Below are 15,275 nucleotides of genomic sequence, written 5' to 3'. Positions count from 1 at the left end.
CCTCTTTAATAGGAATAATCCAACATTCAGGGCAAAGAGGCTCGGATCTTTAAGCTCAGATCTCACAAGCAGATCTTCAAAGTGTGTTACAAATACCAATTAATTTGCACAAAATGAGACCGGTTTTCTCTATTATCTTAATTTAAATGAACAAAACTGTGATGAGGAGGCCAACGGTCGACATGCATGCAAGCAGCTACCATCTGGGGAAGCTTTAGCTATTGGGTACCTAACTTGCAACTAACAAAGGGGAAAATGCAGTGGGGTAGGAGTTGGCAAGCTGCTGCTATGATGTCTTCCTTATTCTCAGTTCAGTCTGTTATAGGGATGTGCTGAAATGCAATTTGGCTGTCAGACTCTCCTGCACCTCCCTTTAAATTTGAAGGCTTACCCAGCCCCTTTAAAGCAGACTAGAGCAGGTCTGTACCTGTTCCTCCACCATTCGCTGCCATTGCCACCATCCTGGCCTTCACATTTAAAGGTCGGTGCAGGCAATTTGGACAGCTATATCACGTTTCGGCACATCCCTAGTCTGTTTTTCATCCACCTTTACTAGTGTCCACACATTGCACAAATCTGCACAGAGCTAAAGGCTGCCTGGGGAGCTGCTTTGAGCAAAGCCATTTCGGGCCAGGCCAGGGATGGGATAGCTTGCTCTTGAAAGTCCGGGCAGCTTTTCTATCTATGTCCAAATATTTACAGTAAAGACAGTACTGCTCCTGAGGAAAGGCCTTTGTTTTGAATCTGACTGGGATCAGCCCCAAGGGTAGACCAGATAGAGGTGGACTTGCAGGGCCAACAATAAAAGCTTCCAGTTGCTTCCTGGACCTTGGAGAATGCTCCTTTTGAACAGCTCTGTCTCTTGTGTCTCACTCCATAGCTGGACACAGCTCTCCTGCCGTTTCAGTGACCTTGTTCTGCAACATGCTAGACAGCTCCTGTGCCTCATGTGTAGATGAAGAATTTGAGCCTCACAGCTCCAGTGTTGGCAGGAAATGGAGCGGGATATAACTTCCTCACTACATCGAAGTGGAATTAAAAGGGCATTCCAGTGGGGTTGGGCTGAAAAATGCCGGACTGATACAATGCAGTTCTTCCGTTATTAAGTAATTTGCGCTGCATTTCCTTTGTCTTCCTCAAGGAAATCTATAGAACATATACAAAATACACATTTTGACCAAGTCATTAGCAATTCAAAGCACCAACGTGGATTAAGACAAAAGTCTAAAAGTGCTACTTATTCTTGTGTATAACTGTTTCAATGCCATCTTGTGATAAGCCAAAATGGATCCCCAAAGCATTAAAAAGTCAGTCCTCCCAAGCAAAATCAAGAAACAGCAGAGCCTAGTGCAACATCAGCAACTTATCCTCCTTGTAGACTAGTTTGCCAACCTAATGATAAAAGAAACATTCCAGAAATATTCTACATAAATACTAGGGAAGTTGCCAGTGGGATGTATGGTTCCCGATCTCTCCCTCTCTAAAGGAGACCAGATTTTATAAAATATGGCAGTTTCCATAAGTTCTGTGCATCATATACATTTGCAAATAAAACATGCTTGCAGATGCATACTTTGATGTATTTTCGCACCAACTGTTTGGATAGAAAAGAATGAAAATACTTGAAATAATGCAGATCCGCCCCCCCCCGCTTTGATGATTAATAAAAACAGGGGCTTATATGTCCCACAGTGTAGTGTTGCACAACTGTCCACAACACTGCTGCAGGGCTCTCACACATGCAGTGACTGTGCAATGCAAGAGGAATAGCTGGAACCACTGACCTCTTGTGCAATCATGTTGCATGCTACTGCCATTGGGGATAATGGAAGAAGGGCGTGACATGCAATGGAACAAGTGGTCAGTAGATCCAGTACTCCCCTCTTGCACACCACAGCTGCTGCATGTGTTAGAGCCCTGCAGTGGAGCGGGTGGTTCTGCCATGCCCATATTATGCTGCGGGTCATGTGTGACATGTATGACAGGGATTTTTAGCAGATGAGAGCAGGATGAAAATCAAAGGAAAATGGGTGAAATTTGGATAACATGGAAACAGAGAACTATCCATCCTTTCTGACCTCCCAAGATCTCCTCTACCCTCATGTGTAACAATCCCTCTGGAAAGTAAGTGTGTCAGTTTCCTTATTCCGGCAAATATTTTTTTAATGATATGCCATCAAGTTCAGAATAAAAAGAACCATTAAGAGTATTTCCATGTTTCTTTAAAATATTAATTGGTACATGTATTTCATCCCATGTAGAATCTTAGGCTTTTGCTTTCTATATTCTCTTCTATTATGCAAAAATGTATATTTGGAAGAAACTGATAGGGAACACTAAGTAGTAAGTAAGGTGAACATCTAGTTTTCCAGTCACAGAAAATGTTTTTCTCTGCCATATCTAAAATTCAAAATAAAAGACCATTAGGAAGTTTTCTCAAGTTTCACTGAAATATGTCTTTTGTCCCTATCCTATAAAACAGTAGCTTTCTGCATTTAGATGTTGGGCTACAAAGATCTAGTCACTCAGAATAGGTAAGAATGTCAGCTTAAAAACAGGATTCAAGCCACATACACTAGAGTAATCCTACTGAATTTAATGTGGTCACTAGAAACCATGGCTGATGTCTAGACTAAGTAAGCACTCTGACAGGTAACATGCAGCACATTATCCAAGGAAAGGGAGATTTTTGTCAGTCTGCCCTTTGTTCTGAAGTCAGCTGTACAGACCTTGGAGACATATTTTCAGTTGACTTCAGCGGGAAGGGAAGATAAGTGGAAATAGCCTTTCCTCTGGGGCACTCATGCAGTGATGCTGCTCTAGTACTTCCTTGGTCTGGGCGTTGGCTATCATGTTCTTTAATCCACGTTAGTTAACTTTCAGCACATTGAAAGTTAACATTGCCACAAGGGGCTGTAGTGGATTATAGCCTTTGTCTCAAAGCAAGCTCACGTGAGGGAAATAAATGCTGACTCATCTCTGCAGAGCTTTCTGGCAAAGGCTACTCCCAAAACTCTTATATATATATTTTTGGTAGGTTCTAAAAGCTGCCACCACCCCGCCTTATTGACAGAGCTTGACCCTCACCCCCAGGCTTGGGTGGAAATCTCAGGGAAAACTCTCTGTATTTTGCTATTGGAAAGTATACAAAAATTCTCCACGTGCAAGCCTAGACATGGTGGGAAAACTAATAGCTGCTGAGCTCTTAAGGTGTGGTTTGCACCAGAGGGAGGGGGGATGAAACACCTTTCAGCCCCCCACCTTCTCCTGAGTTAAAAATCCACTCGGATGAGGCTTGTAAAAGAAAAGAACAAAAAGAAAAATGAGAGTGGATTAATGGTTTGTCATTGAAAATCTCATATGCTGACAGAGAATCTATACTCAGAACACCTCAGAAAAAACAAAATCCAGTACCCCATGGATTAGCAATCCATGGGAGTGGTTGGCACCCTCTATGCACTACACTACCACTCACTCTGGGCCACCCCAGTGCCCCCCAAGTGCAGTTATGGGGCTGCTGAAACCTCCATTATTCCCTACGGGGGAAACCTTAAAGATGAGCAAACTTCAACAAATCACACCAAAAAAAACAGCCCGTTGCCCAATTCCTTTGAAATAATTCTGGTAGCTTCCTTGCCCCCATTGGGCACTACCACCCACCACACTCTGCTCTGGGCCACCCCTTCCCCCCGCAACGTGAAGTGATACATTTGCTGAAACCCCCATTATTCCCTATGGGAAAAACCTCAAAGATGCTTAAATTTCAAGAAATCACAAAAAAACAGCCCTTTGCCCAATTCCTTGAAATAATTCTGGTAGCTTCCTTAAAATAATTCTGGTAGCTTCCTTGCCCCCATTGGGCACTACCACACACCACACTCCACTCTGGGCCACCCCTTTCCCCCTGTCGTGAAGTGATAAATTTGCTGGAATCCCCATTATTCCCTATGGGAGGAATAAAAAAAAGGAAAAAAAAAACCTTCAAAAATTCACAAATAATCACAGGCGTCTCTGATTGCTTTGCTGTTCTGTGGATGGTAGGCACCCCTGGGTGCCTACTGCCTACCCCAGTTTTCCCCCCTAGGTACTCCACATAGGAAATATTGGGCAATAATAACAAAAAAATCAAAAATCATTAAAAATCGTAGGAGTGTCTAATTGCTCTGGGGTTTGGGTGGCAGTTGGCAGCACCCATGAGTGCCTACCATACAACCCAGTTTTGGAGGCTCAAACTGGTTCAAACCAGTTCAAGCTGGTTAAAAAAAATCAGGCTCAGTTTGGTTCGAATTCAAACCGGCAGGTCGAACCTAATGCCTGGTTCAGTTTGAATTTGAATCATCGAACCGAATTGGTTTGAATTTGAATGGTTCTAACACGAAATCTGACTAAACAAACTTTCCCTCGACTGAACTTCCAGAAGCCAAAACTTCCTTTCTCTTGAATTCATCAAATCCTGGATGAGAATTTAAGTTTCCTGCCCTCCTGTCTTTCAAGGAGCTGCAGAGTCATTCTATGAGAGAAATCTCCAAGCTAGCTTTGGCCATGAGGGAGCAAAGCTCCATTGCTCCTCACAAAGCCTTTCTGCCCATACTTCTCTCACCTCCAGCCTAGCTTCTTCTCACAAAGAACTCTTCTCTTCCTTACAAGGGCTCTCTCGGTCCTACCCACCTGGTGTGCTGATTGGCTGAGCTCTGGAGTTCACCAGCCATGTCAGGACAGGGTTCACTTCTGGTTAACTCTTTAGAGGAGAACTGGCTGGTCACTACAGGGCCACTTAAGCTGAAGATACTAATAGCATTATATTATTATTTTTCTTTTAAATATGTATACATTTCCCCTATTTTAAATATTCACAAAATGATGTACAATGATAAAAATTATCATACAAACACAGCAAAGCTTTTTTCAATGACCTTCTTTAATGGTGCGATAAATTCAAAAGTTTAAAACTAAACCACAGGTGTAGCAAAATAGCAAACGTTTCAATGTAAGACATCATGTAATATAAGACAACAATGTAAGACAACGTTTCAATGTAAGACATCATCTTCAGTGCTTTACTGAGTTTTGTTCCTAAAAACAACTCCACACCATGATTCAGCTAAAAAACTGAATGCAATCAACCAATCCTGTGCAGCTCCCAATATCACATACAGGGGAAAGAGGGGGAAAAAACCACGGAAGGAGGGAAAAGAACACAAAAGCATGATGAAGTTCATACTCTCAATATAACCAATTAATTCCATTGCTTCCCTCATTTCCTTTTAAACATTTATAGTTGGTTGCAACTGTTCTATATATATGGCTTCTCTGATTTTTCGTTTCCTTACATCTGTCTCCACAGCCAAGGTGAATACCTTTGTATTCACTACTGTGCCTTGAAGTTGTTCTTTAACATGCCTGGCCCATGGTTTTGTCTCCCTCTATGTTGTATGTCTGCCAGCTGTTCCTTATATCTTTTTATCCGGGGTCGACCAGTTTCGCCAATATAAAACTGCATGCACTCCAAGCACACCAATTTATATACCACCCCTTTTGTCTGACACCTCCCCTCTTTATCCTCACAGATTAGGCAGTCTTCAACTTCACATTTATTATCATACAGTCTTGATTTTACTAAGTGCTGTCTCAAGGTCATTGGAGCTGTACTAATAACATTCACCTCCAAGCCATGATTCTTAAGAATCCACTGTGCCTCCCAGGTAAACCTTTCCATCATATACCATCTTGTTCATACAAACACAAACAACATAGGCAGAGTGATCAACAATATATCTATTTAAAAACCCTCATAGCAAGATATATGAAATGATGAAATAATATATATGAAATAACATATTGTTATTTTAAACAATATGTCCCTGTCCCGGCTTTCGTGCACTCGGGACAGGGCCTTCTCTGTTGCTGCCCCTAGACTCTGGAATGCTCTCCCGGTGGCCATTTGTTCCTCAGACTCCATCACGGCTTTTAGAAAGCTTTTAAAGACTTGGCTTTTTACCCAGGCTTTTACATGATCGTTTTTACTGCGGCTTCTCTGTGTTTTTATCTGTTATCTGTTGTCGTGTTTTTATGCTTGTTTATATGTTTTTAGCTTGATGTTTTTATTCCTTGATGTTTTTACTGCTTTTATTGTATGTTTTAATTTTTGTAAACCGCCTTGGGGTTTTCTTTTAACGAAAGGCGGTATAGAAATGTAAAAATAAATAAATAAATAAACAAACAAACATATGAAATAATATGAAATAATATATGAAATAACAAGATAGATGAAATGATGCAATTTTTTGCAGCAGCCAGAAATGAAAATAATGTGGTTATTTAGCTTTAAGACACTGCCAGAGGAAGCAAAGTCCACAAAGTTGGTGCTTCTTGAAAATGCCAAGATTTCATAGCTTGCTAAATGGAGCTGCCATGCCATAGGAGAGGAATCCTCAACACAGAATACCAGAAGCTGCCTTGGTGATAGTGGAGGCTTAGATGCATGTAGGTGATGTTCTCCTTTATCTCAAATATTCCATGCATGGACTATGTAGTAGAGCTGTGCACAGATCAAAATACTGACTCTGATACAAGAGAGTGTATTATTGCTGTCAAGAGGCAGCTTGGATCTAATTGATCCAATGCATCCGTCGCACAATGGGGGAGGAATGATTACTTATATACGTCTTTACTTATTTATAAAATTTGTTTACCGCCCTAAACTTCCTTCTCTGGGTGGTTTACAACCATATAAAACAAATCAAAACACAGAAAATAAACACCTTAAAACCATTTAAACCCAAAGTCAAATTAAAACGCTTGGGTGAAGAGCACTGCCCCCTCTATGGTGAGCACACATGTGCACGCTCACAAGTTTTTCGATGTCCACTCAGTTCAATTTAGATCCCTCTCAGGCTGAATCAGGAAGGCCCAATTCTGAATGCAGGTGCACCCACACTGCCTTGATACTGCCTCCCAGAACAAAACTCATTCCACACAGAGATTAAAAAAATTAGAGGGACCACTGGTAAAGAGATGTCTTTAAGTACTTTTAAAAAGTTGTCAGAGATGGGGAGGCTCTCTGAGAACAGGGATCTCATTTCAGAGTCTCGGGGCGGCAACAGAGAAAGCCCATCCCTTTGTAACCACCAGATGAGCCAGTGAAAACTGCAGATGAGCTTCTCTAGATGATCTCAATGGGTGGTGGGGCTGATGCCGAAGATTATTGACAATCTTCCTTCCCTCTTCAGCTGCTTGGGCTGCTTGAAATTATGTCCTCGAGGATTGTGCAGCCCTCAGGGTCATAGTTTCAGGAGGCACGGGTGGCTAAAGATTGTTGAAAACTGCCCCTCCCCTGTTGCATGACAGAAAATGTTAGCACGTCAGCACAGTGTTAGTTTGGATGTCAGCCCTAAATAAACAAATAATCATATATTTAGTCCAATATATTTTCCTTTCCTCCTCCTTCCTGAAGAAGCATTAGACCAGTATGGGGCCCAGCCACGGGTGGACTATAAACCAGAGCTGTATAATGGTTATGTGTGGGTTCAACTTTGCCCCATGTCCAAAACTTACCGATGTCTGACATACTGGAGTACGTTACACTTGTGCAATTTGCACAAGTTGCCTAAGTGGCACACATTGCTCAAACTGTGTTGTGCAAGAGTGAGCCTTTTGGAAATAATGGGCTTACCCTTGTGTAATACAATTTGCACAAGTTATACAAATGGGACATTGCTAGGCTGTCATAGCCTTGTGCAGTAACAGCCAGCAATTGTTGAAGTTGCAGCTTATCCACTCTACGGTTGTTCATGTCTTGTTTCACTGTTGTGTGATCTGTGCTCTGAGCTGAATGAGAACCATCATTTTGGATACCATTTAGTGGCCTCAAATGTACAGCTTATTCATTTATTTAAAACATCTGTAGAGAAATTTGACAAGGGACTAATAAGCATTCAGGGAAGCAAGTGGCTAACTCTCATTTTGCTCCATCTGCTATGTAAGTTCTCATCAGAACCAATCTGTCTGAATAGGCGGCAGGTGTCAGATCTGAAAGAATAATTTTCTGTTTGTTTTGTTTTGTTTTGTTTTCCTCCTGGGCCTCCTTCCACACATTTTTCTGGATTACACATCTGATGATATTTTGCAATCAAATTAAGGGATGGAACGCTCCTTCTAGGAACATCTGAAAGTGCACAGTTGTGGAGGCAGAAATTCAGTTCAGAGAGAGATTTGCTTTCAAGCATTTGGCTGAATAGAATAATCAAGTCAGCTATTTCATAGGGTAAAGATGTACAGCTTGGATCAACGTTAAGGCCAGTGTTAGCATATTGAGTGAGTTGACTAGTTCCATTTATCCTGACTGGAGTTTGAAAGTTGCCTCCATATGATGAGAACATATTAAGAGCTTGTTCACAAAATCAGTTATACTCAGTTTATAGTATAATCAGTTTATAATAAATAGATAGATAGATAGATAGATAGATAGATAGATGCTAACACAGCAAGCATCCAACTTGTTGGTCCAATCCAGAGGTTAATGCAAGGCAGAAAGAAACACCATGCATGGAAAAGAGCGTGTGCTTTAGTGGCTCTCCCCACCCATTCCTAGCTTGTATTATTATGCACTTCTCACGATGATGCGGTATTTCTGCAGATTCTGAGCCCATTCACACGATCAAGATTTGGAAGGTAGGAGGCAGCAGACCCAGCTAGTAATGTGTATAAGAACCTGTGAAAAGCCCTCCCAACTTAGCCCACTCAAATGTGAGTAGCCCAGATACTGTACCTACGTTTTTACTTAGGTAGGATGAAAAGAGAAGCTGTCCTACCTCGGTGTTTGCTCATGTATCGGTCTTCCCTTCCTCTGCAGCTCCTGGCATTTGGCCATCATGTTTGTGAGTGAGAGCTGTAGCTAGAGGGGCTGCTACCTGAAAATGTGCTGCTCTGCACAGCACACTTTATGATCCCAAGCTAGCAATGGCTTGAATAGGGCTGGGCGTGTCTCCTGCCTCTTGTGGCCAATCAGAGCATGGCTGCTGATGCCATGGAGTTTCCGGCTATGCAATGTATGCTGGAAAGGTTCTCCTGGGATCAGGAAGCCTATCTATGTTTCACATTCACTGCTGCCACAATTGTATGCAGGGTGTGTTTGTAAAGCCAAATGGAGGCTCTGATTGTCTGTGAGACTCAGGGTAGGTGTTCTTCCTTCCCAAAACCCACCCCTAAATGATTGTGTGAAGCCCGCTCAAGAAACTCTATAAAGAAGGAAAAATGGCCCTTTCAAACTGGTTAGATTCAAGTCTTGCTAACAAACTGGTGGACATTTTATGTGTGTTGCTGAATATTTGAATACTATTACATGGTTAACGTTGACAGAAGCATGTCAAGATTGTGAATCAGGTAACAAATGCTTGGTTTGCAATTGTACATCTTTCACCTGTGCCACTTTGTACTTCATTGCTAAGTTGTGATCAGATGAACAAGTCATGATAGTGATGCACATGCAAGTTGTTAATTTCTGTACATCTTGTGAGTCTTCACATTGCCAATTTTAGTCAGCAAAATGAGCTGCATAAAAAAAAAAAATTCACCTGTCCAGGTATATACATGCTGTATTTGCTTCTCTCTCCCTGTGACTTGGTTCAGATATAACACTCCCAGTTCTCCAAAACATGGTTTGGATGATTGAGAACGAGCCCTGTGCTATTTCTTGCCCGCCTTCTCTCATGCTCTCAGTTTAATGGATAACTTCCTGGTTTGATCAGGCATAGGGCCAGTTCAAATACTACCTGTCATGATACATGTGAAGAGGAAGGCACATCTCTTGATCATGTGTGAGGGCTATTCAACCAAATGCCCCTAAACATGTGCTCCCAATATTTGTTTACATGAGTATTTGGAGCACATGTTTAGAGGCCATTCAGGTGAGCAGTCCCTACACAAGATCACAGGATAAACCAGAAATGCATTGGGTTGCCCATGGAGGACATCATGGTGGGTTTATTCTTGACATGCCCCCTGATTCTCCACATGTGCTTCCTCCAGTATAGTTAAAACCAGCCCAGTATTACATCTGAACTAGCAAATAATGGTTTTGAGTGTTACATCCAAATCAGAATAGATTCTCTCTCTCGGACTAATAGATTCTCTCTCTCTTGGACTAAAAATGGATGCATATTACTTAATAACTCTTTCTCTTAATAACTATTATTTTGTTGAGCCTTTCTGTAGGTGTTACTTGATTGTAAAGGGAAGGAAAGAAGAGAAGGCATCAGCATGAAAATAAAAAAAGAGCTACTGATGCCTTGTCAGATAATATTGAACTAGGTGGACCAATGAACTGACTCAGTATTTTGGCTGCTTCCTATGTTTATTTGTTCCTATGAACTGATTGAGTCAGTGGCCCTGGAAGTAGTGTTTTAGAATTTCTCTTTTCATCAGATCCTGGTTACTAATCCCAGTTAAATGCTGTTTAACTGCAGTTGTTTGACTAGGATTGCCCAGAAATTCCAGGTTCTCACATCACACTCTGCAGAAATGTGTGGTTCTCCAGTGATCCCAGTTAACTCTTTAGCTGTACTCATCCTCATTGTGAGAATGTGGCCTAACTGGAATTTCCAAATAGTCTTCAAGAACAGCTCCATGTATAGTGTGCTGCACTAGACCAGACTTGACATGACCAAGGCATGGGTGAGAGTAGACCTATGTGCCTTTTCAGATTTCTACTGATAAGAATTTCTATTGCTCATCAGTCAATGGTGGTATTTAGTGATTTATAATATTGGTTAGTATAGATTTAGACCCAAGGCTGGAGTAACTAAACACATGATCAACTTGTGGAATTCTCTGCCACAAGATGTGGTAACAGCCAACAACCTGGATGGCTATAAGAGGAGTTCAGATAACTTCATTGAGGAGAGGTCTATCAATGGCTACTAGTCGGAGGACTATAGGCCTCCAACCTCAAAGTCAGGATGCCTCTGAGCACCAGTTGCTAGTGGTGTGCACAGAACCACAGAGGCACAGTCCGGCACTGGGGGGGGGGGTGTCCAGCTTTAGTGGCGGGGGGGGTAGTACTTACCCATCCTGCCGCTCTTCCCCCTGCAGTTAAAAGTGAAGTTTTGTGGGCAGCAGCGTTCCTCCCTGCCGCCCCTGCCCCCGCCATTGCCTGGAAGTAGAGTAAAGTACCAGCATGCATGCGCCTGTCACGGCGCGGGCACACACATCACCACCGTGTGCATGCATGCGCCGCACACGTCACACGCTGCCGTGCGCGCACGCACCGTGATGGGCACATGCGTGCTGGTACTTTACTCCACTTCCAGGCAACGACGGGGTCAGGCGCAGCAGGGAGGAACACTGCCGCCCCCAAAACTTCACTTTTAACTGCAGCGCTGGAGGGGGAAGAGCGGCGGGAGGGGTAAGTACTACCCCCCCACCCTTAAAGCTAGACCCCTCACCAGTGCTGGACCGCTGGACCGGCCAGGTTCCGAACCGGTTCAGAGGCCTCTAACATGGCCTCCGGACCGGTTCGTGCACACCACTACAAGTTGCGGGGGAGTAACAGCAGGAGAGAGGGCATGCCCTCAACTGCTGCCTGTAGGCCTCCAGTGGCATCTGGTGGGCCACTGTGTGAAACAGGATGCTGGACTAGATGGGCCTTGGACCTGATCCAGCAGGACTGTTCTTATGTTTAGATCTCCATCTAATAATCCCAATTAGCAAGTTACTCCCAAGGTGGTATGGAACCGCGAAGAGTAAAGACTCTCCAAATGACCTCAGAGTTGCCACACATTCAACATTACAATGTTACAAAGCTACACATTTTCTGAAGTCACCCAGTTAGAAAGCTAGGATGAACAGAAATAGCTTGCAATGAATTATGCCACTGTGAGCATATTGCCGATGCGATGATGACATGGTTCCTTGCTGAAATTCATTGCTGCAACCACCAGCTTCACAGGATAAAAAGGTCGAACTCATCCTTGGTTGAAATGATTGAAATTGATGCAGGGAACATACCAAGAATGATCTCTGTTCCTTTGCTCTGGGACCTTTATACACTGGCTTACAATTTGTTGCAAAACAGCAGAGAATCAACAGGATGACCCACAAATAGCCAAGTTAGTCTGGGCAATTTTTGTGATGTTGCCTTCCATACTGTGGAATTCAAAGAGGGTCACCAGGCTGGCTGGTGCCTCCAGGTTTTAATAAGAATGAGCCGATACATCAAATGGCTAATTTCACTCTTTCTAATAGGTCACTGAAGATACACGAGAGGCAATCAATAGGAGCTATGTCTTACCAAACAGGAGAGCAGGGCAATTCATGCAGAAAACATTTGGCAATCTCTGTATCTTTTTCCACGCTAGAGCTGAAAAGTCCAAAAAACTGCAGTTATGGCAATTGCTGTCTTTTGCAGTTATTTCAACTTCTCTGGCTCCTTCTCTCTACTCTACTGCCTGCAATAAAGAGAGAACACACATTCATGCCATCAATTATCCTAACAAAGGAGATGGGGAGGAATTCTCTGAAAAACACATATTTAGTTTTATTCTGTTATTATAGAAAAGTCATATGGTTTTGCATTTCAATAGGGGGGAAAATGGCCCCATTTCAGTTAGTATAAAGCATACAAGCTTTATACTAAATGTCATACAGGTTGACATTTTTGAGAAATACATTTTTAAAAATATGCCTTTCTGAAAAAATGCAAATTAAGATTCTAATAATTCACTTTGAATGATGTCTCTTCCTATAATGGAGAGAGAGAGCAATAGTGAGGATGGGCAACAGCAGTGGATGGCAGGGTGGCATCCATGGTGCTGGGGGCTCAGCTACTCCTGCACCATTCCATGTACCCATGCTTAAGATGACCACCTCACCCTGCCTCAGGGAAGGGCTGCTATGCTCAAAGGTAAGGAGGGATCAGCACTAGAGCAACTTCATCAGCAGGACTTGGTCAGATACAATATAAATAGCATATATTTTCAGTTCGATCACAATTTCCTATTCTTATCTATCTTCTGACTGATGTACTACTACTACTACTACTACTACCACCACTACTACCAAATAAATAAATAATGTAAACCACCTTGAGTCATTTTTGGAAGGGTGGTATTTAAATTAAATTAAACTAAATTAATAATAATAATAATAATAATAATAATACTGTATTTATATACCGCTTTTCAACAAAAGTTATCAAAGCGGTTTATAAGAAAAAAAATAATGATGACTAAAAATGGTCCTCTGCCCCCAAAGGGCTCACAATCTAAAAATAAAAACAAGGTAGACCACCAGCAACAACCACTGGAGGTTGGATGTGGCCAGTTGTTCTTCCCCTGCAAAATACAAGAGAATCACCACTATAAAAAGGTGCCTCTTTGCTCAATGAGGGATCAGCAACTGAAGGCCTCTGTGACAAATGTGATGATTCCTACAGGTGCTGAGTAGTGCAAACGAGGTATGGAAGAGCAAGATCCATTGAAACCAGTTCAAGTTGCTGGAAGAATGAATTAGGAGGCTGGCAAAGATTTATTCTATGAGAAATGCCCAGAGTTTCAACCTTAGATGTCTTTTTAAAAGAAATGACACATAAATAAATATTAAAAGGAATGTAAAGGTTTTCAGAGCCACCTAATGGCGCAGCACGGAAGTGCTCGACTAACAAGTAGAAGGTTGCCGGTTCAAATCCCCACTGGTACTATATCGGGCAGCAGCTTTCTTCCAGAAAGGAAGTGCAGCTGTGGAGACACCTGCATAGAGCAATGGAGAAAGAGCTGCTAGACTCACCTCGCACTCTGCTGCTTCCACCTTCATAGAGGCTGTATTATGATTTTAGAGAGGGGAGGTTTTTTTTTTAAAGTAATTATTCTGGGGAGCCATGATTGAGTTTATTGATCAAAAAGGGAAATGTGAGCTCAACCCTGGAGTTTTAAGGACCTAGCAATGCCCCTGATTGCCTTCACCTTTCCAAAGTGTATAAGCAACTTTATGGGCTGTTTCACACAATCTGCCAGAACTAAAGAAGTCTCATAAGTAGTGGGCAAATGTTCAGAACTGATAGAGCTTGCTCACAGTAGGCATGACATTTGAACCTGCCGAGGTCCAATTCCCCTGCCGAATTCCTGAAATTCCCCATACAACTTCAAATGTAGGGAACAAGGGGGCAGAGAATCTGGAGCACTTTTTTTTTTTTTTTTTGCTGTCTCCTAAAGGTTCACAGTTGAAAGTGCTGCACAATCCTAGGCATGTTTACTCAGAAGTAATTGCCACTGTAGTCAATGGAGTTTACTCCAAGATAAGTGTGCATAGGATTGCAGCCCTCATAATACTGAATATTAACACATAGTTACACAGTTACACACTGGATCCTTTGCATTTTGACATTGCTGCGATCCATTCTGTACATCTAAAACATTCCAGAGATCAGAAAGTAGCACATAAAAGCTTATTTGTGCCTCCAGCCTTTCAGTTCTGTTTACATGTTCGATTGGTTAAAATCAAAGATTTATAAAAAGAAAATGTTTAAACGATACAGTAAATTACCAAACTCTAATAAAGATACATAACACTTTGCATAGTACAGCAAATTAATAAAAGAAATCTCACTTCTGTCAGTTTCTTTATGTTCTTTAGGTTTCAGCCAGCATGATTTTAATTGGCTGCATCATGCAGGATGCCATTTGGAATATATGTTGCCTGCAGAGATAAATGGAGGAGAATTTTAGTACCTTATGGGTTCTTGCTGATAAGGCCAGCCTGACTGACTGATCAAGGAGGAAAAAAAGTTAAATTTTCTAAAAGGAGCAAAAACGATTAGAAGTCTTCCAAAGGTCTTTCTTTAAAATGGAAATATAATAGAAATTTCCTCCTATGAAGTCATACTATTAAACCTTGGAGGAACTTAATATAAAAAATAAGTTGTGCACAAAAAGCATAGCTCCCATTAAATTCCCAGCCCTCATACCTTTTCATTTGCATTTCAAAAGTGGGGCCCAAAGAGCCAGGCTCTCAGACCTTCAGACAGTAGGTGGGGCAGGGTCATCATCTGTTACTGGCTCAAGGATCACAGTGTCTGGCTCATGTGCTTCTGAATGCCTACACTTCACCCTTATCATATAAGAAGATGAACGAAATGCAGCAAGGGTGATTAGTTAGTATTCTGTGGCCAACTGGCTCAAGAAAGTACTGATATTGCTGGCCTGGGGAAGAGATCTTCACTGGCCTGGAGCCCAGTGCCTCAAGAGAAGCCCAGATCAAAGATGCATCTATCCTTCATGAATGAT

General features: G+C 42.1%; 1 long non-coding RNA gene across 1 annotated transcript; it reads right to left on the bottom strand.

The window, feature by feature from the left end:
- Positions 1–231: 231 nt before the first annotated feature.
- LOC128324385 (uncharacterized) lies at positions 232–14,662 on the bottom strand. Its single transcript, XR_008306823.1, has 3 exons — positions 14,599–14,662; positions 12,287–12,443; positions 232–1,146 (listed from the first exon to the last, which is right to left on the bottom strand). It is a non-coding gene; the product is annotated as an uncharacterized LOC128324385 (long non-coding RNA).
- Between the last annotated feature and the right edge of the window lie 613 nt (positions 14,663–15,275).

The sequence above is a fragment of the Hemicordylus capensis genome, chromosome 4, assembly GCF_027244095.1.
Source record: "Hemicordylus capensis ecotype Gifberg chromosome 4, rHemCap1.1.pri, whole genome shotgun sequence".
Lineage (NCBI taxonomy): Eukaryota > Metazoa > Chordata > Lepidosauria > Squamata > Cordylidae > Hemicordylus > Hemicordylus capensis.
This window is presented reverse-complemented; position numbering and strand designations above follow the sequence as displayed.